The sequence below is a fragment of the Stenella coeruleoalba genome (assembly GCF_951394435.1).
Source record: "Stenella coeruleoalba genome assembly, chromosome: 3".
NCBI lineage: Eukaryota > Metazoa > Chordata > Mammalia > Artiodactyla > Delphinidae > Stenella > Stenella coeruleoalba.
In genome coordinates, this window is record NC_137148.1 from 46,898,597 (window position 1) to 46,925,679 (window position 27,083).

Genomic DNA, 27,083 nt, shown 5'->3' on the forward strand with positions numbered 1-27,083 from the left:
TTTGTATTCTAAAATTATTAGTAAAAAAATGCAATGGTTCTATGACATGAATGGATTAAACAAAGAAAATGAAGTGTTTGAAATTCACTTGATAAATATTTATCAAGCATATACTGCATGACAGGCACTGTGCTAGGCTGCATGGAAATGATTTACAACAACACCTAGACCTTTACATCAACAAATGATAGGACAGTAGATTATAACTGCAGAAGTTCAGGTAGAATTCATTTTCTTATTGCATCTTCCCTCCTCTCTCAACACTGAATATCAAACAATTTCAAAGGCCTTCCACTTCTGAAGGTCTGAGAACCAGCCCAAGAATTAGGGCATGTTCTTGAACCAAATCCAATAGCTCATTCAGCTTTGAACTAAGTGAATCAAATGATAGGAAAGCCTTCTTATTAAATGTTGTGCTTTGGCCTGCTGCCCCAGTGTGCTGGCTGAGTTTCAAAATCTCTGGTCAGTGACAGATCATGAGAGAATGAGGAGCCTGTGTAGTCAAGCTGGTCAATTTAGGGGCTAGGAATGCTGGGGGCAGAGCCAGAATTGGAAATGTGCCTCACAATCCAGGAATCGAGGATTCAGTCTTCAAAGCTGCTAGAAAAAGAGGCTAGAAAGAACATTTTGTCTAGAACCTGGATTAGCCACCACAAGACATAACCACAGTCATTGTTGCTCCTACCACTTCCTGGAAGGTCCTGCTGCCTTCTAATACCGTGTAGTATATAACCAGTTATTAAATCCAAGTTACTCCTCTCTTTTCATCGATCAGAATCCAAAGTTGAAAACATTTTTGATGGTTAAAAGGATATGCTAATATTCCCTAGACTTTAGATCTTCTTATTCCTATAGTGGGCATTCCCCTAGAAGTCTCAGTGATTTGCTAAAATTTAATTTTACTTAGAAATTCTTAAGTTACATGCACATTCTTAGATAATAAAAGTAATATTAGTCTATATTAATTTCTTCATGAAAAGCCATAAGTCCATAGTATAAAACATAATCAGTTCTAGATTATCATCAGTCTAAAATAAAGATCTCTCAGTTATAAAAGTTTTGTTCCAGAAAACTTGGAAAATAAAAGTATAAAGAAATGTAAAACAAAATCAACTACAATTCTATCTACCCCAGTCTCTGTTAATATTTTGGTAAAATTTCAACTCATTATTTCTATGTATGCTTTTAAAATAATATCATATATTCCTATTTTCATGCTGTTTTTAAAATTAGCTTAAATTCATGGTCTCAACTTTTCTGTGTTTTAAAAACTCTTAGTAAACCTAATTCTAATGTTTACATAGTATATACCATGAGAGTGATGTATCATAATTTATTTAATGATTCCCTCTCCCTTGAGGCATTTAGGATTTTTTAACTAATTTCACTAAATCGGTAGTATTGAGTAAAGACTTTTGTTCAACAAAGACTACTTTTTAATTTTGGATTTTTTTCCTAAGTACATTCCTAGAATTAAAATACGGTATAGAGATATTTTTAAAGATACACATATTTACAATATACTTTCCAGCAAGATATTTTCCAATTTTGTATAAATGCCTGTTTGACTTCACCCTAATAAGCATTGGATATACATGTTTTTGTGTACATATCACTCACTGATAGATGAACATTGTTTTTACTTTCATTGGTTTCTTGCAAAGTAGAGTATTTTTCAATTATTTATTAGCCACATGAATTTCCTTATTTCATTTATACATTCATTATCCAAATGTTTATTGAACATCTACTAGGTGCCAGGAGTGTTCTAGGCTATAGAGAAACACCAGTGAACAAAGCAAATAAATTATCTGCCCTTATGAAGCTTGTGGGGAGAAACAATCCATAAAAAAAATTACCATAAAATGTGTCAGGTTGTGATTAGTACTACAAGGAAAAAATAAAGAAGGTGAAGAGTTAAAGAATGAAGAGGGTGTTATTTTAGACAAGTGGTCTAACAGGCACTGTTAGAATCTGGTTCACTTTCTAATGAAATAAAACAAAAATTATTTGTGAGTATACTGGCCCATTTATAGGAGTTTTCTCTCTTAAATTGTGATTTAAAAAAAAGAAAGATCCCCTCAGAAAATTCTTGCTATTATCTGACTTTTGCCTCTGTACACCACTAATAAAAGCCAGTTTCCCCAGCAGAAACAGTGGACAACAAGGCATTTTGCTCTTTATTGTAACACCTTCTAACTCCCACCACCATGGCCACAGCTATACCTCCTCCAAGGATTGAGCTCCGTCTTGTGCAGGCTTGCAACAAGCACTGCACATGTGTTTCCTCACTAGCAGCTACCACATACCTACGGCACTGCTGTTACTGTCCAGATTTCACAAATGAGAGCAATTTAGAAGAGGCAAAGTCAGGAAACAATCAAGGTCTAAAACGGGTATAAAAGTAAAACTCTTCTGCATGAAATCTATATCCATGCAACTGCCATTCACATAACAATACAAATGGGAAGACTGACAAATGGCAGGGATTTTCAACCCAAAGACACGGATTCTCTCCAGTAAGTTTGTCTGGTCGAGATTTTAAAACAGACAAACATGAACACAAATGTGTTTCTGGTATGAAGAAAAAACAAAATGGATATATAAACAATTCACAATTATGTCATAATCTCAGTTCCCATTAATTGTTTTTAAGCAGCTAAAATCTCCTTGAGGTCAAATAAATTAATGGAGAAGTCTGGAGTGGAGAAAACCAACTCACTAAAATTTCAACAACCCTTGTCTTCTCTCTTAGAAACCCTTAATGGACAACATGATGTAATTCTAGCGGTAACAGCTAACCTTTATTAGCCATGTATAACATATCAGGCACCATGCTAAGTATTTTACTGTCATTATTTCATTTAATATAATACAAACATACTGTATTAACAAATATTATATGACACAAACTTATGACAAAAATGACTGAACTAAAAGTTAACATATTATGATAAAAAAGAAAAAAAGAAAGATAGTCAACATCTACAGAATTTGGCACTAAACAAAATCAATATAAGATCTTAAGTTTCTTAGGTTTTATTCCCTTTCTTCTCAGAAAGCATGATGATCCTTAACTACTGGGTCATCCAAACCTACATCACTGCTCCAAATACATTTAGCCTTTTCCTGTAAATAATAATGCGATATATTATTATTTGTTTACCCAGATATATGTATACTCAGATAATCTTAGCAAGTTGGCTTTAATCCTGACCACTAGATTCAGTTTTTCTCTGAATATATATAAACCAGATGGATTGAGACTCAACCCTATGAAGAAAAAAATGGTGTTAATTAACAGTACTAAACTCATAAGATTATTGTAAGAATTTCATGAACTAATTACATGCTTAGCTGGGTGCCTAGTACATATCATATACTCAATATTTATTTCAATATTTTCACTGTTAACTTAATTAGCACCATATACTACTCAACTGGGCAAAGCAGCCCAAACTTGATTCTAATCTCTTTCTTTCACCGGCTTCTTGGAAATTGCGGAAGAAGTTGTTAGGAGAATCTTATAGTGATGTTGATTACCACTTAAAATTATAGCAATGTACAAATCCAGGGTGCTCCCAAGTTTCTTTGTGCAAATGAGCATCATTTGAAACGTTAGAAATTCATATCAAATTTAGTTACTCCTACATTTTATAATCCTCTAAAAAGCTCATGCAAATTTCCTGGGAATGTGGAATTGATAAAAAGGTAGAGCTCTGTGAGTTGCAGGGAATTTTAGCTACTTCAAACAAAAATACTAATAAATATACACATGTTAGGGAAAGTCAGAAAACATTTTGCTGGACCACTCATCTATTCAAGTATTTATTGAATAGATTTCCTCATTAATTCTTCTTTTCTAAACTACCAAATTCCATTGCTTCATCTCATGAAAAGCTTCTTTGATCTGAAAGGTAAATTTCCAAATCTATTTCTCCTCTATCTTCAATAGTATAGCCCTATGGACTCTTTAAGAAAATACAGTACAAGTAACCAGGAATACTTCTCTCACCTACCTCTAGCATTCTTGTCTTCCTCTCCACATCTCTTATACTTTTCCCTAAATGTAGATATTGACAAATGTAAGTATAAAGTCACTATTCTTTAAAGAGCTGGTCTGAAATTTTCCTAAGTTATTTTTTTAAGTTCTATGCAAACAACTTAAACCTATAAGTGGGTCAATAAAAACACTTCAAAGCAGAGCCCAAGTAGCATCAGCAGTCAAAATTCATCATGATGTGCTTGGTACAAAAGGTTTTCTTAATGAATTATCCATTAAGTGTCAGGTAAATTAATTGGCATGGACTTTTCTAAAAGAAAGTGGAAGGAGAGGGAAATAGTTAAGTACCCAGGATGCTAAAGGAAATCAACAGGCATTGAGAAGAGGGCTGCAGTAACTGCCATGGCTCCTTTCCTCTTTCTGGACTTTCATAAACTTGTTATTTTGCTCTCCCAACCTCACACACTTTACTTACTTTTCTGGGAAAGTATAATATATAAGTTGACTTCAGACTCCATTTTGGCTTTTGAATCCTAAATGGGAGTTTTATATTAAAATTAAAACCTGAGTATTATATTACATTAACTTTATCACCCATATGCCCCTTCTTCCTCGCTGATAGAATTTTAAAAGAAACTAAGAGTCTGGTCACTTTTAGAGTTTGGACTCTATAAAAGGAAGGTCTAATTTACCACTTACTTTCAGAGAAAAACATTGAGTACAAATCACTTCCCTTGAAAATGCTATTTTCCCACTCTTCAACTGCCCCACCTAATGGCAAGAGGCACGAATAGCAGCCATTTTCTTGATTCCATAGTTGAAGCAGCCCAACAATAATTTTCCTTATCTGGGCAAACTTGCAGCAGTCTTACGATTGAAACGTAGCTCCTTCTCCCCTCGCCTTCACAGTCCCACACTCCACTCCAAGTCAACTATTAACAGATAGCCCAGGACAAAGAAATCACAAATAAGACCACTCACAACCCAACCCTAGCCAGAGAAAAGATATGGGTTAGAATTCATCACTACCACCTGTGAGTGAACTCAGGCACTGTTAAATCTATCTTCTTTTTAATTTATCTCTAATGACAGTCTTCCTCAGTAGAGATGAAGGGTTTAGTGAGGTTCACATGAGAGAACAGATGAAAGTGCTTAGCACATTATTTTATTTATCATTAGAGAGGACCACAGAAATCATCTACTACGCCCTGCCCCCAATTCACACAGGAGAACACTGAGGCACAATGAGGTCTAATGGTCATCCAGAATCACATCCATCTTTAGTGATAGAATCCATGTCCTTGAGAAAGATCCAGCCTGCTGAACCCACCACCATTTTCTAATGAGTAAATCCACCCAGTCTTCTACTATTAACAAGTGAAAAGCTGTATTATGTCCTTGAGAATGTTAGGGGAAAAAAGTGCAGGGGAGAATATTTTTAAGTTAAAACCTTAAGTTAAAACCAAAAAAGAGAATATATACCCAACAAAATACAGCACAGTATTACAAAAGGGACTTCAACAAAATAGATTTACTCAGCATGTCCCACATATGGCAGATTAGCACTGTGTAAAAATGATAATGCTTTCCAGAACCCAAGGCTTGGTGTCAATAACTGCAATCAACTATGATCCTTTGAAAGGTTTTCCGTTACTCCTCCACATCAACATAGAGTTGGCCTATTTGTCTCAGTAGCTGAGTTTGATCAGATTCTATTATATCTCTAAGGACCTTTTTAAAATCCATTGTTGGGTCTTGCTTTGCTTTGAGCCATTTGTTTTGTTGTTATGCTATTTGAGTTGTTCTGGGGATTGTGTGTGTGTATTTTTTATTTAGTTCTTGGTAGTAATAGTTGAGCTGCAGAATACCTGTCCTGAATTTGCCTCCCCAAAATACAATACAGATTTATCATTCTAAGAAGCAATGTTCATCCAGCTGTGGTCCTTGGACTACATTCAAATCTTCTGGAGAACTGTTTAACTATGGAGGTTCCTGACCTTCCCAGACAGACTGACCAAAGTCTCATGGGGTAAACTTTAATAATATGCATTTTTCCCGATGATTCAAATGCACATTACATTGTGAGAGACACTGCCAGGAGAATAAAAACAATGCCACCCAACCACAAAGGGGAAAGGAAGAAATTAATTTTCTGCTTCTCCCAGAAATCTCCATGCTTGGAACCCTTTTCACCTGGTACTACAGACTGAGTTGGTAGAACTCCTTAAATTAATGAGAGGCTTTCCTAGCAGGATTTTCAATGATTTTTTTTATTAGTCCCTGTCCTGAGAACAAATTACACAGAAACACAAACAGATGGTTTTCAGTTATCTGTTTTTTAAACAATCTAAGTAAATTGAAAAACACAATGTGTTGTTATCAAATAACAGCTGCACCAAAACCTACCAAACTGAAATTCAAGGTCATTTTGAAAGAAGGAAAAAGAGGTAGGAAGAAGGAAAAAGATGGGCTTAGGCATCTCTTTTTAATTCAAAATCTGGGATAAATCCTGGGCTAGTTATATTGTTTCATCAACTGCTTTTTTTTCAGTTTTATAAAATGTCTAAGTGTGCTTACTTCTCCTTTCCATCATCATTCTCCCCATTCCTTCTATTTCTATCCCTCTTGTTTTGCCTATTTATTACTCTATATCTTTACCTCTTGAGAAACTTCTTGAGCCTACTTCTACTTATTTTCTCACTGGGCAGGGTTAGAAATCATTCATTTCCTCTGAGAAACTTGGTATCTTGAGTGGCCTTTTCTGGAATTCTTTGCTCTTTCTAATAGGAAATCCAACTTTATATTTACCTAAGTGCAGAAGCACATGTGGGTCTGATTCTATAGACAGAAAAAGCAGATGGACAAAGGACTGAGTGATCCCAAATTACTCTATATCTATTCTCTTCTGATGATTATAATAATTGTTCTCCTCACTTCAGGGAAGCACTTCAGCTATAGCAGGGCGCTGGAAAGGGATGACAAGGGATGGAAATGCAAAGTAACTGACCATATTGAGATTCTGAAAAGATACCTCCTCTACTGGGTGTTGTATGTCCTTAGTAAGCAAGACTATAAGCTTATTTCTTACAATTATTTTAAGGAGGAGCTATTTCTCATGTCCTCCCCAAGCCTTGAGATAAGCAGGAGAGGGGTAAGATTGGGGAAGAGAACATTGACATTGAACAAGAAAGAAGAAGAGAAGATGGGCCCCAGAGCACCTGCACTACCTCGATAGATATCTGGGCATAATGCAGAGGAGGAGAAGGTATTGGAGAGGAAAGCCTTCTAGCAGCAGCCACCTGGTAGAGCCTCATCTATTGGCTGAGGAAGGTTTTCCTAGAAATGAATGTATCATTTAATTATATTAACCTCAAAATGCCTCAAAGCTGTCTTTAATACCCATTAGTTTCCAAATAACCATTTATGCTCCAGTGTCTCCTATTATTCTTCTCATTTGTAGTACTTCATTTTTAAAGAAAATTATCATTTAATAAAAATACTTCTTCCCAAACTCAACATGGAGATGAATCAAGTAATGAGTTAAGAGATATCAACAATAAATTTAGTCCTAAATTACAAAAAATAATAATAATAAACATCAAGTAAAAAATAATACTAAATGTTCAAAATGTTCAAAAGAAATCCTTTATTTACAAGTAACAGGCAGATCACCAAGAGACATGGGTTAGCACTTAAACATCATTTTAAAATGGAATTTTTCAGGAGGCTGAGTGTAACCTCTCTTATGTGGCAAAACCAAAAAATCTCATGAAATCTGAAAGTCATTTTTCTTTTCTCCTTCTATTCAAAAAACTTCCACTTCCATTAAACAGATAGATTATTCAGTAAATGGTGCAAAAATAAGGGGATACCAGTTTAGAAAAAAATATATGGCTGAATGTCTATGTCACTCCTTACATGCATTGATAAACATCTCGATTATAGAGAAGACAAAATACTCAATGTTAAGAAATGAAAACACGTTCACAAAATGATTTAGTCAACAGGTAACTTATAGTCAAGGAAGATGTGATGAAAATGTTGGCTCACTTAGACTCTGCTGGGATTCTTAAGAAATTGTAGGAGGACATAAGGTATTTGACAGAACTCAGGGCCACAACCCAGTTGTTAATTAAAGGTGTCACTGGATGGTGCACAGGATTCATACCACAGAAGTTTGTGCTATTGGGGCCAAAGCCCTGGGACCTAGATTTTCTAGATTTCAAGTTGCAAACCACCCTGCCTACCTCCACGTTGACTGGCAGTGACTGAAGTAAGGTGTGGGCAGAATCACACACAAAAGACTAACCAAAAACTCAAAAGATCTAACCAAGATTTACAAGAGTTAAAAGTAAAAGCTTGTGAAGAAGAGTGTTATCCTGGCTGGGGGTTTGGGGCAGAATTTCTGCTTGGCATGGTATCTACAGGAGGAAGAATTTGATGACTCACTTTTTCCAACTCTATCATTCCTGTCTTTTCTGATCTCTCACTAGAAATAATCCATTGGCTCTTTTCTAACCAAAGTTTCCCCTTAGGCTCCATTCTCTCTCACAAGACATTATGGGTCTCTTCATGCCACCCATTCTTCTGGGAACCCCTCCTGAATAGGCAGTCCACTCCACCGTTTGTATGTATATATGTATATTTATGTGTTGGTACTTATTCACTAATATGGCTGTACCTCATGCAACATGATGACTGAAAAGAAGAAAAAAGAAGAATGATCATTTTCTCAGTTCACTCCATATAGCTTTTATTGTCATACTTGTTATTACTACGGAATATGCCTCCTTTCCCTCTTCTGTACAATAACCAATCACAGTACGTGTAAGACAGCTCACCATAGAGGATTATTAATCTTTAAAAACTGTTTCAAACAGCTATCATTTCATCATCGAATGCAATTGAAAGGAAATGAATTTGTTTGTCAAGATTAGGGGAAAAAAGAAAACCATAAGAATGTTAGAAAACATGGGTGAAATGATCCATAATCTTGGAGTAGAAAAGCCTTGTTAAGCAAAATACAAAAATGAGGAAGCTGTAAAGGAAAACATCAATTACCTTGTAACAACATAAAAGGCATTCCTACACTGCTTATTATTCAATTTCATCATAGGTTTATACAATATTTAGAAAAAAAAAATCTCAAATTAATTAGCTCAATTTTTTTCAACTGAAACATTCAGTTACCATCTTAAATCCTTTTCCCTCACAAAGAACACAGGGATTCTTGGCTGGGGTTAGTTTCTGAGTCTATCTATGTGATAGAATTCATTTCTACTATAGAACGGAGAAAGGGAAAAGCTGAGTTAAAGCAAGACATGAAGAAATGGGCCAGTTTTCTAACTCCATTTTTTTAAAATGTATTCATTAATCCACCAGTCAGTTAAAAAAAATATATTGTTTTCATTAAGTCCCCATGAGATCAGACATACCCATGCTCAGAGAGAGACAAGTAAAACACATTCCAAATCCAAATAAGTTATTTTGTTATCATCCATCCCTTTGTTCCCCTTCATTACTGCAGAGACAGATTCTAAAGAAATTGAGAGACTACAGTAACAAGAATAAAATAACCTATTTCATTAACTTCCATTCCTCTGGATTTTAACACAATTTTATTTCACTAATTCTTTGTGGACATGCAAATTATTTTTAGTTTGCACTATCCTACCTGAAAGACTAAAACTCAATTTCACATTTGTGTCACAGAAGACAGGTCACAGTTTTCACTCTATCTTCAGGTTTTTTCTTTCTTTTCTGCTGCATTTTTACCTTATAAATTATACTGATCGTGATTTTTCTCAGAGTCTAGTCTGGGTGACTTGGTAAAAATTTTTAAATTTCAGAAGAAAGAAAGTTTAAATAGCAGTGAGGGGAAAGGAAATCTCGTATTTATTATGCAACTATTATATATGGTATGGTGCTGTGCTAGACATCTTAACATGCCTTATCTGTTTAGTTTTCATAACAAGCGTATGATGTAGTTATTCTAATCTATATTATTTTTGGATGAGACAACTAAGGCTCAACTATAGCTCAGTAACAGCTAGTAATTGATAGGCTGGTCTTTGAACACTGGTCAACATAATTTAAGGATTAAAAGAAGGGAACAAATCAAAAAAGAGGGAGGGAAAGTAAACACATCTCAGGGTTTGGATTTAAAAGTCTTCATTGCTAATGCCTTCCCAATTCCTGATAAAAGTGGTTTCTTATCTGCAAAAAAAAAAAAAAGATAATAACACAGCCTAATTTACAAGGTTATTATGAGTCTCAAATAAGGTACTGTTTGTAAAATCACTTTGTAAATTGAAAAGCATCATATGAATTTTTTGTATAGCAATTATCCCAATGAGGTATCTGTACACACACAAAAGAGAGCACTTGATAAGAGAATGAAAATGCTTCAGAAAAACTATGGCGAGAAACAGATAATGACATAGATGATATATAATGACATAGATGAAATAACAGATGAGAACTTCTTACTAAATTACAATGAACTGTTTATACAATTCTGAAGAATACATTCATCTGACTTTTTAATTTTTTTGTATTCAGTAATGGAAATAAATAAAACATTCAGTAGTTTAATTTTAAAGAGGGGGATAAAACTAGGAAAGCTCAAGTGAAAACAGAAAGCCATGAAAGACAGAAAGCACAACAATCTAATCATGAAAACATTTTCAAGTTTGGGGATCAAAATATGTACCTGGCAACATATTTCAGGGTCATGAGTACTGAAATAAACTATTTTATAGATGATGCAAAATTGTGTTGCCTTCAGAAACTAAACTCTAGTGGAATTTGGAACAAAGGAGAGTCCATCTATCAAAGGTGGACTCGACACATTGGCATGCGTGGTGTGCCTCAGCTGGATGGAAAGATTAAGCAAGAGTAATGTACACAGGATGGACCTAGAGATTACTATACTACGCGAACTAAGTCAGAAAGAGAAAGACAAATACATGTGACATCACTTATATGTGGAATCTAAAAGATGACACAAATGATGAAACAGAAAAAGACTCGTAGATGTAGAGAACAGACTTGTAGTTGCCAAGGGGGGAGGATAGGATTGGGAGTTTGGGACTAGCAGATGCAAACTAGTATATATAGGATGGATAAACAACAAGATTCTACTGTATAGCACAGGGAACTATATTCAATATCCTGTGTTAAACCATCATGGAAAAGAATATGAAAAAGTATATGTGTGTGTGTGTATATATATATATATATATATATATATATATATATATATATAACTGAATCACTTTGCTGTACACCAGAAATTAACACAACACTGTAAATCAACTATACTTCAATAAAATTTTTAAAAAAATAATGTACACAAACCAAACTTGTTTGCTCCTTTGCAAATACAAGGAGAGAGCAATTGTTTTTAGAGCAAGAAACAAAACCAAAAAACCCTACATGTCTAAGAAGACTTAGCTGATTCCTGAAATTATCTTGTGCAGGATATGTAAAGAGAAATATCTTTTGCAGAGACGGGACATTGATGAAGACTATGCTGATCTGAGGTAGAAGAAAGGGTTAACTCATGCAAGGAGTGATTTGAATAAAAGCTCTTGCTATTCCAAAGCTCACATGTGCTTTATAAAGCTCTTTTCCGGGAAGGATGAAAACCTATCTAGCCACTTAGACGAATCCACTCAAATCTGAAAGACCGTGCTCTAATTAGAATGAAGCATTTGGAAAAACATGTTCAAAAGGTCATATGGCCCACATGGCCAATTATCTAAGAGAAACTGCTATTTGCATAGGTGCCATCTTACAATCTATTTACAGTTACAAGAAAGAAACCGAATGACTTAATACCTTCCCTCCCTATACCCAGACAACAAGTCTAAAATCTACTTTTGATCAAGATGTATGCATATAACAACTTTAATATTTTTAAATAACTTGACTTCAGTTTTATTATTAAAACGTACATAAAATTTTTGGCTTTTTCCTCATATTCTATGCTATTATTTCAAATATTTATACTGTAGGTATTTTTTGCGTTAAGTCCTAGCTCATTTTTGTACCCCAGTTTGTCCATCAAATAGGGATAAAAATGGTACTCACAGAATAGTTTTGAGGATTAACTAAAATGAGTAAACATATATAATGTGTTGGTATTTGGTAGTGCTCAATACATTTTTGTTACAAAATACTGTATTACAAAAGTATTCTATAAGGTAATTTGAAATAGCATAGCCTATGCCAAGAACTCCAGTAGCAGTATACACACAGGTGTGTGTGTGTGTGAGTGTGCATACATGCACACAGATAGATACACAAAGTATTTGCCCCCAAGTATTCAGACTTCTGTGGACAAACAATGAACAAAGCGCTCTTGCCAGATAACCACGTGACATTCAGAGCCCTTCCCACTACTTCTGGGCAATACCCAAGGGAGAGGAACTTGCGTGTACCGAGGTGATATTTGTCACAACTCCCTCTGAACATTTGTCCCAGTTAATGTACCATCACTGCTTCCTCCCTGCTCTTTTCTTCCCTTGTCTCAAGTGTGAATATAGCCTTCTTCCTCCTCACACCCTGGGGCAAAATTGTTACAATGATGTTCTAATTACAGGCTTAAAGAGAGGTTTGAGAAAAAAAATAATAAAACAAACAAAATCTTTAAAACCCGTCAACTCAGTACTCCTAAAAGGGCTTTAACCAGGCCATCTCTGCTGTGGGAACCATTTGTAAGTCCCCACCTGCTGCCATGTGCCTCCTTCCCTGCAAGGGCTTTCTCCCACCTTTTCACTTCCCAGAGTTCTCCAGAACACTGCCTTTCCCCAAACTGTATCTCCCTTGAACAGCCACGGACACGTTAAAAAATTCTAGCACTTTATTATGGAAAAGGGTTTACCTTTCTTAGGATGTAACCTCTCTTTCCAACAAGCCTCGGGGCCTCCATTCACAATTAAAACGTCTCCCTAAACAAAAATCTCCTCCATTTCCTGTCACACTACAGAATGCAAAAACATCTGGAGTTTACCATATAACATTGTTGTCCAACTGTAGGTATATCTACAAACAGCAGAATCTAATTGGTATGTTACAATTTATTTTTAGTAGACACATGGTGTAAAAGTGCATTAGCATATAACTGATGCCTGCAGTCACACAGTTACATATGTGAGGCTCAGTGGTATAGTGACCAGAGGAAGGAATTTAGAATCAAAAGATCTGGAAAGTACATCTAGGCTTCTCCATTACTAGCTGTGTGGGCATACTAACTCACTTAATCTGACTAAGGCTCATTTTGAATCTCTGTAAAATGAGGATAAAAATAACTGCATATCCTACCTGCAAGCTTTTGTGAGGAAAAGAACAATAAAATGTTGGGATGGTATATGAAACAATTGCATTTTAAATTATAAGTTATTATTATTATTAGTCATGTTAGCACACATATTAGATCTTAATTCCACTTGATATCTAGTATAAAAATCTAACATTCATCCAATCCGTTTATATACAAAATCATATATGCACGATCAGCCTTTACTATAATTATTCTTTAAAAAAATAATGAATGATGGCTGTAATAGAAATTACACTCACACACATACACTTATAAAGTCAGCTTCTACTTTGTTGCAGATTTAGCCTTTAAGAGCTAGTTTAAATTCTAATCAAAAGCAATTGTGAAAATATATAGATTCAAAACAAGACAGTACACTGCTAATAGGAAAAAGTAAGATCTGAAACAGAAATGGATAAAGTAACAAATGTTACTAGCTTCCATATACAACACATACATAACTTTACTGGTCCTCTCTACTTTGGTATATACTTTAATGACACCCACAATGGTAAGGAAAAATAAAGTGATTCCCAAGTCATTGGCAGAGTAGGAAGTACAGTTGGAATGAGGAAGACTCAGATAACTGCAGTAACATTTGTTGCTTGTTTAGATGTTGGGAGGGATAATGAGCAAGGAGTTGAGGAAGGTTCCCAGGGCTCTGGCTTAGGCCATTGGCTTGATGCCTGGGGCAGCAAATGCAGTAGAGAATAGAGAAGCAGAAGCATGTTTAGAGAGGAGAAAGAATAGTGCATGAATCTAGTTTGGGAAATGTGTGGAGATAATGAATGTCCAACCTGCAACTGAATAAAATTCTGAAACTAAAACTAGAAATCTGAAATGGACATGGAGATTTAGACACAAACAGAAAACAGATAAAGACTGGAAAGGAGGTAAGATTATCTTAGAATATCCTGTGGGCCAAAGATAGGAACTTGGGGAACAGCATTGTTTAAGGGGCATACAGACCTGAAAGGAAATATTTAAATAAATCTCAGGAAGAGAAGAGGAATTGTCCAAAGAAGTACACATGGGCAGCAGTGTCAAAAGCAAATTGAAGATCTAATTCATTTACCAAGGCCAAAAGCAGAGATAGAAAAGAGATGAGCAAAACTGCAGCTGAGTATGTAGGAGGGAGGGGGTAATTGACTAAGTCCTCTGAGGAGCTGGAGGTGTTGGTCCTGAACAGGAGGAATATCTTCAGCCTCTCAGACTTGAAGAAGGAAAGCAAAAATCATGAGAGCATATGTGCATGTTATTTGGGGGACACAAAAAGTGGATAGGAAACTGGAATAGTTCACTCCAATAAAGTGTTTTTACTGCATATTTTAAGTATATTCTTACTGTGTATAGAATTCTAGGTTAACAGTTTTGTCTCAGTAAAGATGCTACTCCTATGTCTTCTTGCCTGCATAGTTTCTGAGGATAAGTTTACTGTAATTCTCATCCTTGTTCCTCTGTATGTAATTTGTCTTCTTTCTCTACATTCAAGATGTTCTCTTTGTGTTTTGATTTCAGCCATTTGAATATGATATGCTTCTGTGAGTGTGTGTGTGTGTGTGTGTGTGTGTGTGTACTTTGGTATGTATCTTGCTTGGTGTACTCTGAGCTTTAGAGTCTGATGTGGTGTGTGTCATTTTGAAAAATTTTCAGTCATTATTTCTTCAAACATTTCTTCTACCTCAATTTCTCTTTCTTTTCCTTCTGTGATTTCAATTATGCATATGCTATACCACTTATATTATAGCTCTTGGATGATCTGTTATGTTCTCTTTTTTCTACGTTTTCTTTCCTTTTTGTATTCCAGTCTGAGTAATTTCTATTGACTTATCTTCAAATTCACTGATTCTGTTCTTGGCTGTGTCAAGCCTACTAATAGCCTACTAAAGACACTCTTCATCTTTGTTACTGTGTTTTTTATTTCTAGCATTTCATTGGATTCTTTCTTATAGTTTCCATCTCTCTGCTGAAATTATCTATTTGATCTTACATGTTGTCAATCTTTTCCATTAGAGACTTTAACATACTAATCATATTTAAATTCCTAGACTGATAATTTTAACATTTGGGCCACATCTGGGATGCTTCTGTATATTATTTTGTCCTTTTGAAGTATTTTCTCTTGTCTTTCTATTTGTCTAATATTTTTTTACTGAAAATTGGATATCTTGTGTTGGACAGTGGATACTGAGGTGAATAAATTTTTATGCTTAAAGATGAGCAAAGTTTTCCTTCTGCTAGGCCTTTTGCATGGGAATTTGAATTAATCTAGTCAGGAACGGGACTAGATTTGAGGGATTTTGTTCTTATAATTAACCTCAGTGCACCACAGGCATCAAATTTCTCTAATAACACCACGTGCATAGGTTATGGCAGCAGTCCCCAACCTTCCTGGCACCAGGAACCAGTTTCGTGGAGGACAATTTTTCTGCAGATGGGGGCGGGGGTGATGATTCAGGCAGTAATGCAATCGACGGTTCAGGCAGTAATGCGAGCGATGGGGAGCGGCAGAAGAAGCGTCACTAGCTCACCCACCATTCACCTCCTGCTGTGCGGCCTGGTTCCAAACAGTCTGTGGACCAAGCTGGGGGTTGGGAAACCCTGGATTATGGAATGGCTTTCCAGTGGTTGTTTTCTTAATATGTGCTCCATCCTTAGTTTTGGGTCTCTCCTTTGTGCTGGGCCCCCAGAGAATCTGTCTCTGGAAGCTCTTGCAGCCTATTCCATTGTTATTTTCACTCAATGCTTGTTAGGATGTTGATGGGAGATCAGGGAAGAAGAGTGTTCCTTGATGTTCTGATTAAGCCTCAGTCTTAGGTAGGCACTGTGCTCCCGGGGCTCAGGGATGTGGTCATCACAAGTGCTTCTGCTTCTCCTCCAACTGTAGTGCTGGTCCTAGCACATATTCTTACCTCCCACTCTGAAGACAGAGCTTTATTTTCCTGTTCCCTTCTTCACCAATGGATTTCCCCCAGTACCCTAAGTCAGAAATTCTTACTGCTCTTCCCTTTGCAGAGTAACTCTTTAATTCCACTGGGGAGATGGGTCTGGTTTCAATAGTGCCTGCTGTTCTCCCCAGTCTTCCCTGTGAGCACCTGGTGAGGTTTGTAGAGGAAAAGTCTGCTACAGGATTCCCCCACAACCCTGCATATGCAACAGCCAGTGTGTCCATACTCTCACGCTAGCCCACACTCAACCTTTAGCAATTCATTAAAAATTTTCTCTGACTCTCCTTACTGCTTTACATAGCATCTGATGTAAGCAAATGACAGCATCCTTTCTCTTCTTCTTGACAAGTGTCTGCCTATCTCCTTCCAGATTTGGGGTTGCTTGGTTGTCCTACAACCTCAATTCTCTGATGGATTTTTTTAAAGTCATGAATATGTAGTGTGTCTAGATTTTTACTTGATGGCAGGGTGGGACTGACACTCTTCGCAACATTCTACATCTCTGACCTTAAACCAGAAGTTGGAGAGTTCACCCCAGAACCCCTCAATTTTCTGAAGTTAAGAAGTTATTCTTCTGGGAGTAATAGAAGTAATAGAGTTTAGTGACTGTTTGGATTCATTGATAATTCAGTCCCTTCGAATATTTTTAGTGGAATGGGGATGCTCTCTGCTGAGAACCGACCTTGCTTATGCAAACAATATGTTCAAAAAAACATAAAGACTTGATCAGAACTTTGAAAGATATTGTTATAAGACCATCTCATAATCTCCTCGGAAAAGACTGTGTCAACATTAGAAAACTCTATCAGAAAGTTTTTCACTTATATCTATTCTAAGCCACTTTTGTCAACATCTAACTCCATTTGCAGGGGCGGCGGGTGTTTTCAGTTTTCCCTTCTCACCTCAAAAGTTTTTCAGCAATGTTTTGGGAAGTCAGAACATACAAATGCTTTCTAAATAGATAACGCTACCCACTGGAGGAGATACTCCTCTCTGACTACTTTGCCAATTATTTCATTTATATTGGGTGAGGAAATACATCTTCTGAATTCCTGCATGAGCAATTCAACAACAACAGAAAAAGAATCTTTTATGTCTTTCTATGTGTACGTTCCAGGGATTTCTCATGGCTTCCTCAACGCCCTCGTTTATCTTCGAATATCCCTTCAGAGACTATTGCTTCTGAACAATATCTAGGTCTCACTTGGTATGATTCATCTTATATTGAAATGCAACCCTGCTGGTAAATTAATGCTATGTAATGGCCTCTTCTAGAAAAACATAAGCTGGGCATTTAATATTTTAAAGTACAAAGCAGAAATGAAGACCTACAAACTTGTAGCTTGTTGTTTTAAATGAGTTTGTAGAAAAGATGATTTTTGTTGTAGCACTGTGGTATTATTGTTTGAGTAGTTGTAATACATTTGGCTTTTAATGCTCAGTGAGCCAGATTCTCTGAAGAGCTTAAATCTCAATCTGGAAGTGAATTGGTGGACTGTTAATTATCCAAACTTCTGGGGTATCATTTGGTGTGCAGCTCCATGGGGTATGACTGCTGTAGTACAGTCTAATAGTTGGTGAGGGCTTAATAAATATTGTTGACTGAATTAAATTCAGGAGGCTGAGGGCTATAAACATGGCCAAATCACTAGCACAGAAGCATTATTGCCAACACTGAAGTCCAGGCTTCCATAATAGTAAGGAGTTTGCAGGGAGGACAGATACGACCATAAGAGAGTTATAAGCTAAATGTCTTCTTCCCAGTGCTTGTGCTAATACTGGATCTGTACCCCAAATTCCATGTGTGTGGTATGTGACCAATCTAGGCAATAGAAGGAACTAGGAAGCAAGGTCAGAGGCTCTAACTACATAACCATTAACCATTCTTGGCCGTGGCATAAAGGCCTTTAATATACACAACTTAGGGAAACGTGTGAACTGTTAAGAATGACTTTTTCTAACAATAAAAGTGAAGGTTTATTTGGGGGTGTTTTGTTTTTTGTTTTTTTTGCGGTACGCGGGCCTCTCACTGTTGTGGCCTCTCCCGTTGCGGAGCACAGGCTCCAGACGCGCAGGCTCAGCGGCCATGGCTCACGGGCTCAGCCGCTCCGCAGCATGTGGGATCTTCCCGTGCCGGGGCACAAACCCACGTCCCCTGCATCGGCAGGCGGACTCTCAACCACTGCACCACCAGGGAAGCCCTTTGGGGGTGTTTTTGCTTGGTTGGTTTGGCTTTTTATTTTTATTTTGCAACGTGCTTTCAATACTGTTTTCTCATTTTACCCTTGAAACAATCATAGTAGATATTGAGAGCACTTGATAATAATCTAATGATTTATGGTTTTCTCATCCTCCTTCCCCTACCAGGACATAGATACAAAGTGGCAAAACCTGGACTATAACTCAGGACCTTAAGGACCATCCCTGGGCTGACTTTGAAAGCACTTACCTTGGGAAACTGTGTAAACACATTGATAAGTTTAACTGACATCATTTTTAACCTTCAAAATACTTGCTTATAGGTGGCCATTTTAATAATAAAAAATGATATCTAACTCTAACTTAAGGAAAAGAAAACTGGCTTTAATTAAAATTAAGTGGCCTTTATAAGTAAACATTTTTTTCTGGAGCAATATACTATTAATAGAAAGCTTCACCAAATTATTATGCTTTTCTTCTTAATTTCACTTTGTTACAGAGCAATATTATCTGTACGCGTTATTCCTTAATATTTATCATCAACTCAACAAAACTTCTCTCCATTTTTATGTATCTTTGATGTTTACATGGTGAAGTACAATATAGGCAATTATTTCTTGGATATAATCATTCAGAATTCAACTCCAACTCGAAAGTGTCCAAAAATGAAATAGCAAACACATCACAATATCAGGGGGAAAAAAAGTGGAGGTGGTTTTCAAAGGCAACAATGTAATGATTGACTATGGCCGCTAAAATTGTCATGTGATTGATTTCAGAGCAAATGGTGGCTGGTCAGCCCCTACTCTTTCAGACCTTTCCTCCATACTCACATTCATTTATACTCGGCTCTTCTTGCACTATTGTTGATTATCTGAGAAAAATTCTTTTTAACCACTTGAAAATAATCTATGTTTCTGAAACAATGAGCGTAATTGACAAGCATGGCACATTATTCACAGTTTAAAATATCCTGACAAAGGGGATACCCAGGATGCAAAGAACAAGTACACAGAGGTGTAAGAGGGATACGACTTCAGCATCCCTAGGAAGAATTAAAGATTAAGGTGGGACAGGCTTGGGCAGTCAGGGTGGGGTGGGGGGATGAAATAATAAATAGAATATTATAAAAGTTAGAAATTGAGTTGTCAAATATGCTCTATAAGAGTAGAGACCATATGTATCTTACTCCCCATTGGATACCCAGAACCTAGCAAGCACAGTTCCTAACACACAGTAGCCATTAAATAAATATTTTTTGAATTTTGTAAAGAAAGAGCACAAGCATGAAGGCAGGAGTAAATGACCAAAGGAATAAAACCTCTGAAACTACAAGTTCTCATTTCAGTTTACTGCTAACAAAGACACAAGCAAGAGTATTATTTTAGTTTTGCTTTGTACTTTGCAAGTTTCAAAGCGTCTTTACCAATAGTATCTCCTCCGACCTTCTTTGGACTTAAAGAGAGACCAGCAGTGAAAAATCCAGTTTCTATATACTTAACTTCATCAGGATTCTAAGCTGCTCCAATTCTTTCAATCTCATCCTTAGGTGGTGATGGATATAGCAGAGAAAGGAGGCCAGTCTGGAAAGGGATCCATTATTTTTACTTGAACCATAAAGCCCCCAGAATAATCAGTCTTACAGAGTAATTGTGAGGGACAATCACATGCAGATACCTCTGAAGTGCCCTAACAAAATGTATCATTTTTTCTAAATTTCTTTTCAGTCTCCCCTCTCCAAGTAGGCACCAATAGAATGAAATGGCATAAATTTCTCAGCCTGGGCCATTGAAAGAGCAGTTGCTTCTCAAAACTCAGCAATGTAAAAGTACAACTGGAAAACATTATTTTTTAAGAAAAAGATTCATTTGGTTTACAAATTTTGGACATCTAAAGTCTTTTGTGAAAAGAGGAGATTCCAGGAAGCCTGCTGGGGATACTTCACCAGGTGGGCTCCTGGCTCCTGGTCTCAAAACTGGAAGCCCATTTAGATGGGCTTTAAATTCAGAATGCTAAATACTTCCCAGATACTCTGTGCCCTCCAAACAGCCCAGGATTTGCTTCCAGTTTTGAATAAATACTAAACAACAATTCTATCAAAAAAGAACAGGGAACATCAATTAACAGACATCTAGTGAATGACAATTTTATCCAAGTGTAGAGCATCCGAAAGAATCCTAAGTCAAATAGAGGGCAATTTCGTCAAGAAACCAACAAATCCTATTGAGCAGAAGATACCGTAAATCTCTCCAAACTGGTAGGAAGAAAATGGTACAAGGTACTAAGAAACTGAGAATTTAATGTAAAATACTACAAGATACATTAGAATCCAATACATAAGAGAGTTGATTAATGAAGAAAAATGAAAATTTATCCAGTTCATTCTCTAGATGGGAAGGTCTATAAAAATTCATGAGTTGAGAGAATACCAACAGAGATATTATAAGGAAAAGTACTTAAAAAATTTTTTTAAATAACCCCTGATTTAAAAATACACTATCAGTATAGACAATTTTATGTGCCTCTCCCCTTGTCTGTACCTTTACTTCTCATTCCTGGTTAGCATAAAAGCAGTGGCATTGATAGAGAGAGCTGGGGTGGCTCAGAGATAATCAGGTCTGAAATTTACAAACCTCTAAAAAGTTAGCTCAACTGGTAAACCCACTGACAGGAGAAAGTACTTTGGAGACTTATGTTACTGGATTGGATGTTAAGAACAAACAGTATAAAATAAGCAAATAGGAATAGTAAAGGGAGGAAAAATATTTTAAGTAAAATTAAAATTAGCTCCTAAGGTCTATGAAGAGCTGATTGGAACCTCAAAAATCATCACTGAGTTTCCCTAACATAAAATCTAGAAAATAGGAAATGAAGAGAAACGTGTTAACTGGATAGTTTTCAGTGTTATCCAGTTGGGAGAATATGTGGACTCCAGAATATCAGCCACCAATATCGCAGTCACTTACTAATATCGTCCCTTAAAATTATCAGATTCACTGTTATGGACTGAATACTTGTGTCCTCCAAAATTCACATGTTGAAATCCTAACCCCCAATGTAATTATATTGGAGGTGGGGCCTTTGTGAGGTAATCAGGGTTAGATGAGCTCATGAGGTGGGGTCCTTATGATGGGATTAGTGCCCTTTTAAGAAGAGACACCAGAGAGCTTGCTCTCTCTCATCTACCACATGAGGACACAGTGAGAAGGCCAGTAAGAGAGCTCTTACCAGCAACCAAATCAGCCAGCACTTTGATCTTGGACTTTAGCCTCCAGAATTGTGAGAAAATAAAATTCTCTTATTTAAGCCACCTAGTCTGCAGTATTTTGTTACGGCAGCCTGAGCTGATAATATACTCTTTTTGCCCCAATGCTTTGATTTTATATTTACCTGGGAACTGATTATCAATTCAGTTTTATGAACGGTACAACACGACCTAGAATCAAAGAAACTCATAACTGATAGAAAACAGAACTCTCACCTAGTTTAACCACCCATCTTATGCCTGAATCTTTAACATGATATAGATATTGACTAAATGGTCTTGGAAGCTAGACTTGAACCCCTTTAGTGAGCAGAACTTGCTTCATTTCCAGGCATTTCCATTTGATCCATTTCTGGGCCAGATACTATCACTCTGCTCTGTAGCTACAAAAAAGCACTGCAAACCTCAAAATAGAGAGAATTTATCAAGCAACTTATTATGTGGTAGGTGTTTTCACCTTCATTATGATATTTTTTCTATCTTACAGATAAAGACACTAAGGTTCAAAAAAAATTAAGTAATTTACTAACAGTCAGATCTTTAAACACCAGTCGATCTGGGGATTGACTCCACATCTCTGAACTCAACAACTATTCTATTTTCACTGCACCAGTGATCTCTAAACGATACTGATTTTGAAAACAGATGACAGTAAAAGGTAAATATAAATAGAATTCCTAATATTTTCTTTTTAAAGCCACATTGGAGATTGCTGTACTTTATCACATCAGCTCCCTTATACCAGGTAGACAATAAAAAGCTAGATCAGTGAAAGTATATCCATATTGAAAAATGCCAGAACCTAATGTTGGGAGATCATGATTATTATTCTGAATACAAAGACTAGTAAATCTATTATTTTAAAAATTATTTTCAACAGAAGTACAAGCTTCAAGAGTTAAATTTTTAACCTTGGAAGAGTCATACTATGTTAATATTTCACTGGAGAAATGCCAAGGAAAGCTTGAGTCACAGATGTGATGATAGGGTCACTGTAAATGGCTCCTTTCCCTTTGGAACCAATGGATTGAAAAGAGTCAATAGAGTTAACTCAGGTCACTAAAGGGCTGGGGTAGAGTCGTGACCACTGTAGCAAATTAAACTGTTTAATTAAAAACAGAGTTGTTGCTACAAGTGCTTTCATAAAACTTTCTAACAGCCTCAGAAAGGATATTCTATGCTAACTATTCTGTCTCTGTCCTAAATTGCTATGCTATGCAGGTAGCAGGGGAAAAAAAATTCTAGATGTTTACAACTAAATGCTGCTCTAGATTAAATGGCTTCATGAAAACATATCTGAGGCAGAAGAAGGCAAGTTTTAAATAGAGAAATCAGTTGATCTGTTATGATTCAGAATAGTAAATAAAAATAAAGCATCCCTTGTACATGGGATTTTCCAGCTATGAAACTTATAGGAGAGTAATAACTCACCAAACCTCATTTTACCAATCATTATTTTGAGATAAAACGGTTTTACACTAAAATTTTATATTTTGTAATTGTTGTGCAAATGTCACTTGTTCAGTCCCATTGAAGCAAAAGTCAGAACAGCAAGAATTGCCCCCAGATTACATAGATGGCAAAGACACTTCCTGAGGTTAACACAGAGAGAAATCTGTTTGAGCTCTGCCCTTTTGGACAGAGAACCAACACCTGGAAAAAAATATAGTCTTAAGCACCCCAAGAGGTATGAAACGCAACAGCTGTCATGTTAGAACTTTAATTATACCTGCAAAAATAAAATGCCAGTCCAATAAGAGGTGGCTTGAAAACTTTAAAAAGAGGTAAGGCCTTCATACCACAGAACTTACGGGAGAACCTTCTGCTTGCGGTAGCCAATGGGGCCATGCCTCACTTTGGTACTATCCATATGCCCAGTTCCTCCCTTTTGTACCCACTGCAACCACAATTATCCTCCAAAACCAGCAAAATGTTGCTTTAAGTAAAAAGTGGTTTGTTTATATTCTTATAGTTAACATTTTTCATGGATCCCTTCCAAATAAAGGAAGAATTCAGAGTATTTGTCATTAAAAGGGACACTGCACCAGGTCTTGAATGAGAGGAGAAAAATATGAACACTGCTTTAAATGTTCAAGAACAAATAAGGTGACTGTCTAAAGACGGTCTTTTTTTTCCCTCCTCTTTCATGTTCCTTAAGTTTTCACAATGACAGAAGCAAGATACATAGAGACACACAGGGAGGAGCAGAGCCCATTTTAACACTTAGAACATTCTGTTTGGATTTTTAAATGTCATAATGCCAAAGAAAAACATTCTCAGATTCTAAATCAAATTAATTCTTTCAACCTTCCTCATCAAAAACAGGAAACATCTACTTCTAAGTGCACAATTTTGGTCTCTGTTATGGCAAAGACTTAAGGGGCAGGGGTGACATTCTTAAACCAGTGCAAAATAAAATTTTAAAACTCTGGGCTTCCCTGGTGGCGCAGTGGTTGAGAGTCTGCCTGCCGATGCAGGGGACACGGGTTCATGCCCCAGTCCGGGAAGATCCCACATGCCGCAGGGCGGCTGGGCCCGTGAGCCATAGCCGCTGAGCCTGCGCGTCCGGAGCCTGTGCTCCGCAACGGGAGAGGCCACAACAGTGAGAGGCCCGCGTACCGCAAAAAAAAAAAAAACCTCTAAAGTGACAAATTCTCACTAGGCAAAAAGTCTGGCTCTTTTCTCGGATAAACAGTAATCTGCTTAGAGTCATTTAATTAAGTGGAAGCACTTTCTTTATGCTAGTGGATTTTCAAGAAGCTAAGAAGCAGTGAAATGAGAGCTCTACTGTTTACATTTGGACAAGTGTATGTAACTCAGATTCTCTTAATCTGGGAAGCATGAGCCTTTCCACCAAGATGAAAATTTTTGCATAAAGCAAATATAAATAGGAAATCTAGCATCATGAAGTACTCGGAGGTCCTTAAAGTCACAGCTCACTTAATCATTTGCCTTTAGAATATTTTCCTCCAAGAACAGGGAAATGTTTTATAATATATTTTTAATTATTCAAAATATTCTCCCTTTCACCTTTATACATATTTTTCACATCACATGTTTCTGAAATTTAATAAAAGAAGGAAGTATTATATGTATGGTTTGCTTTCAAATTTAACTTATAATAAGAAACGTTCAGTAACAGAAAGATGTGTTCGCAGTTTGGTAATTTGTATGCAGGTCACCTCGCATTACAATGAGCAGCTCTATGATAATAGAAGGAATTCCAGGCTCCATGCCATGGCCCTTGATTTTACACAATAATCCATACAACTAAACACCAACAAGTAAAAAAAATGAATTTGGACATTCTCTCAGAATTTGTTGAATTTCCTTGGTTGGTTATTAAACAGAGTCAGTACTCAGTCCAAGAACTGGCATACTTCTGGGTACATCCTCATTTTTTTAAAAACCCTACTGGGTACTATACTTCCCTCCCCATTACTCCTGCATTGCTCACCCTTAAAAGCTTGATGGTAATTAATTCTATAGAAAGAATTAAAAATGGCCTTGGGCCATCACCATAGAATCACTGGTTGTAACACAAAGCCTTCCCGTACTAGAGAAATGTGTTTGCATTTGTGGTTTCTCTCATGCCTTCAAATGAATGTTCCTACGTCATAACTACATCTGTTTAGATGCCTTTTTTCCCCTTGGGTAAATGAACAAAGGGACATGTTCTTAGAGCTTGCCTGATGGAAATTAACAGTCTACTTTCATCCCTGCCTTGTGTAGCTTTCTTTGAGTTGCTCTATTTGCTTATGCTCTCTTTCATAAGCTAATAGAAATCTAGAAATTATCACCACTTTGGCACCTTAAGAACACTGAGTGGAAATAAGACTTAATCTCCATCAGGGCCTTGAGGACTTTCACTAAAAAAAAAACCAAAAAACAATTTAAAGGAGGAGATTAGAGGATTAAAGACACATGCCATGGTAGAAAGCTCATGGAAGTGATGACCCACCGATTAAGTATTCACATTATTCATCATGTACATGAACTTGCAGAATGTGATTGATTGAAGTACCTAGATGTAAGTTCAATTTATCCTTTTGAACTTGCCCAGAAAGTTTGATATTCAAGACATAAATTTCCTCAGTTTCAACTTTTTATATTTTCTGCATTCATCCAAAAATCAGGGTTTCCAATATCATACCAGTAGGCACATACAAATGAATGGTAAGGCATATAAACTGGCTGAAAGAGAATTCCCATCAAATGTCAACCAGGCCACAGAGACAAACAAGTCTTCATTTGTTAATAAGCTGCTACAGTCAGAGAACTGAAAGTTAACCAAGGGTTTCTCACAAGTCTCATCATGAAAGCACAGTATTAAAATCCAAAAGAAAACAGTAAAAAGTTGTGGGTACACAGTTTTAGAAAATAAATGAAAACAAAAAGTACTTACACTTTTGCTCCGAGAAAGCAAATCACAGGTATTTCTTTTCATGGTGGTGCTTTAAGTAATTCAAACAGGCAATAGTTGTTTTCAACGTCACTGCTCTCACTGCAACAATTATCCACTCAAAAGCCAATTGGCATTCTGAAGAGAAAGGCAAGGAAATGTTTAATCAAGTATATGATTAACACATGCTCTGAAATGCTGTCTTAGAGTAGGACAGTAATTCTTCAATTATTCATCAAAACAGGTTAAAATGGTGCTGTGTTTAAAGCAGTAAAAGTATACACGAGCAACATTTCCAAAACAGTTTTTGTTAAATGTAAGTTAGAGAAATCAGGCACCATCTGTTTCTCATTAAACATTCAAATGTACATTTCTAGTGGATGAAAAAAAAAAAAGGTATGGTAGCCACGACCTAAACTTACACGTATGAAATGAAAATGCATACTGATTTGTGTATGTGCTGATCTGGCTGGTATAGCTACGGACCCCTCAATTTTCCACTAAGGCAGGGGTCCCCAACCCCCAGGCCGTGGTACCATTCCACGGCCTGCTAGGAACCAGGCCGCACAGCAAGAGGTGAGTGGCGGGCCAGCGAGCGAAGCTTCATCTGCTGCTCCCCATGGCTTGCATTACCGCCTGAGCCATTCCCCCACCCTCTTCCATGGAAAAACTGTCTTCCACGAAGCCCGTCCCTGGTACCAAAAATGCTGGGGACCGCAGCATTAAGGGATCGCTAAGTTAGCTTTGTTCACTGCTGGAATTTTACCTACATCTGCAAGCCCTCTGACCACCGCATAATGGTCTCTTGCTTCATTAGCGATAATCTACAGTACATGGAAGACATTCCAGTGGCTCTTCAGTAAACTTAGTGTAAACATACCCCTTCGGTTCAAAGAGGATGCAAGGAATGGTTGAGAGAAACTGTTTACCTAGTCAAGCAG

The 27,083-nt window shown here is 36.7% G+C and overlaps 1 long non-coding RNA gene across 1 annotated transcript in view; it reads right to left on the bottom strand.

Moving 5' to 3' along the window:
* The window catches only part of LOC307185013, a 479,081-nt gene that overhangs the window by 145,143 nt on the left and 306,855 nt on the right, over positions 1-27,083 (bottom strand). The window contains exon 5 of the long non-coding RNA XR_013827837.1: positions 26,146-26,280. This is a non-coding gene — a long non-coding RNA (uncharacterized lncRNA). The remainder of the gene's footprint in view (positions 1-26,145; positions 26,281-27,083) is intronic.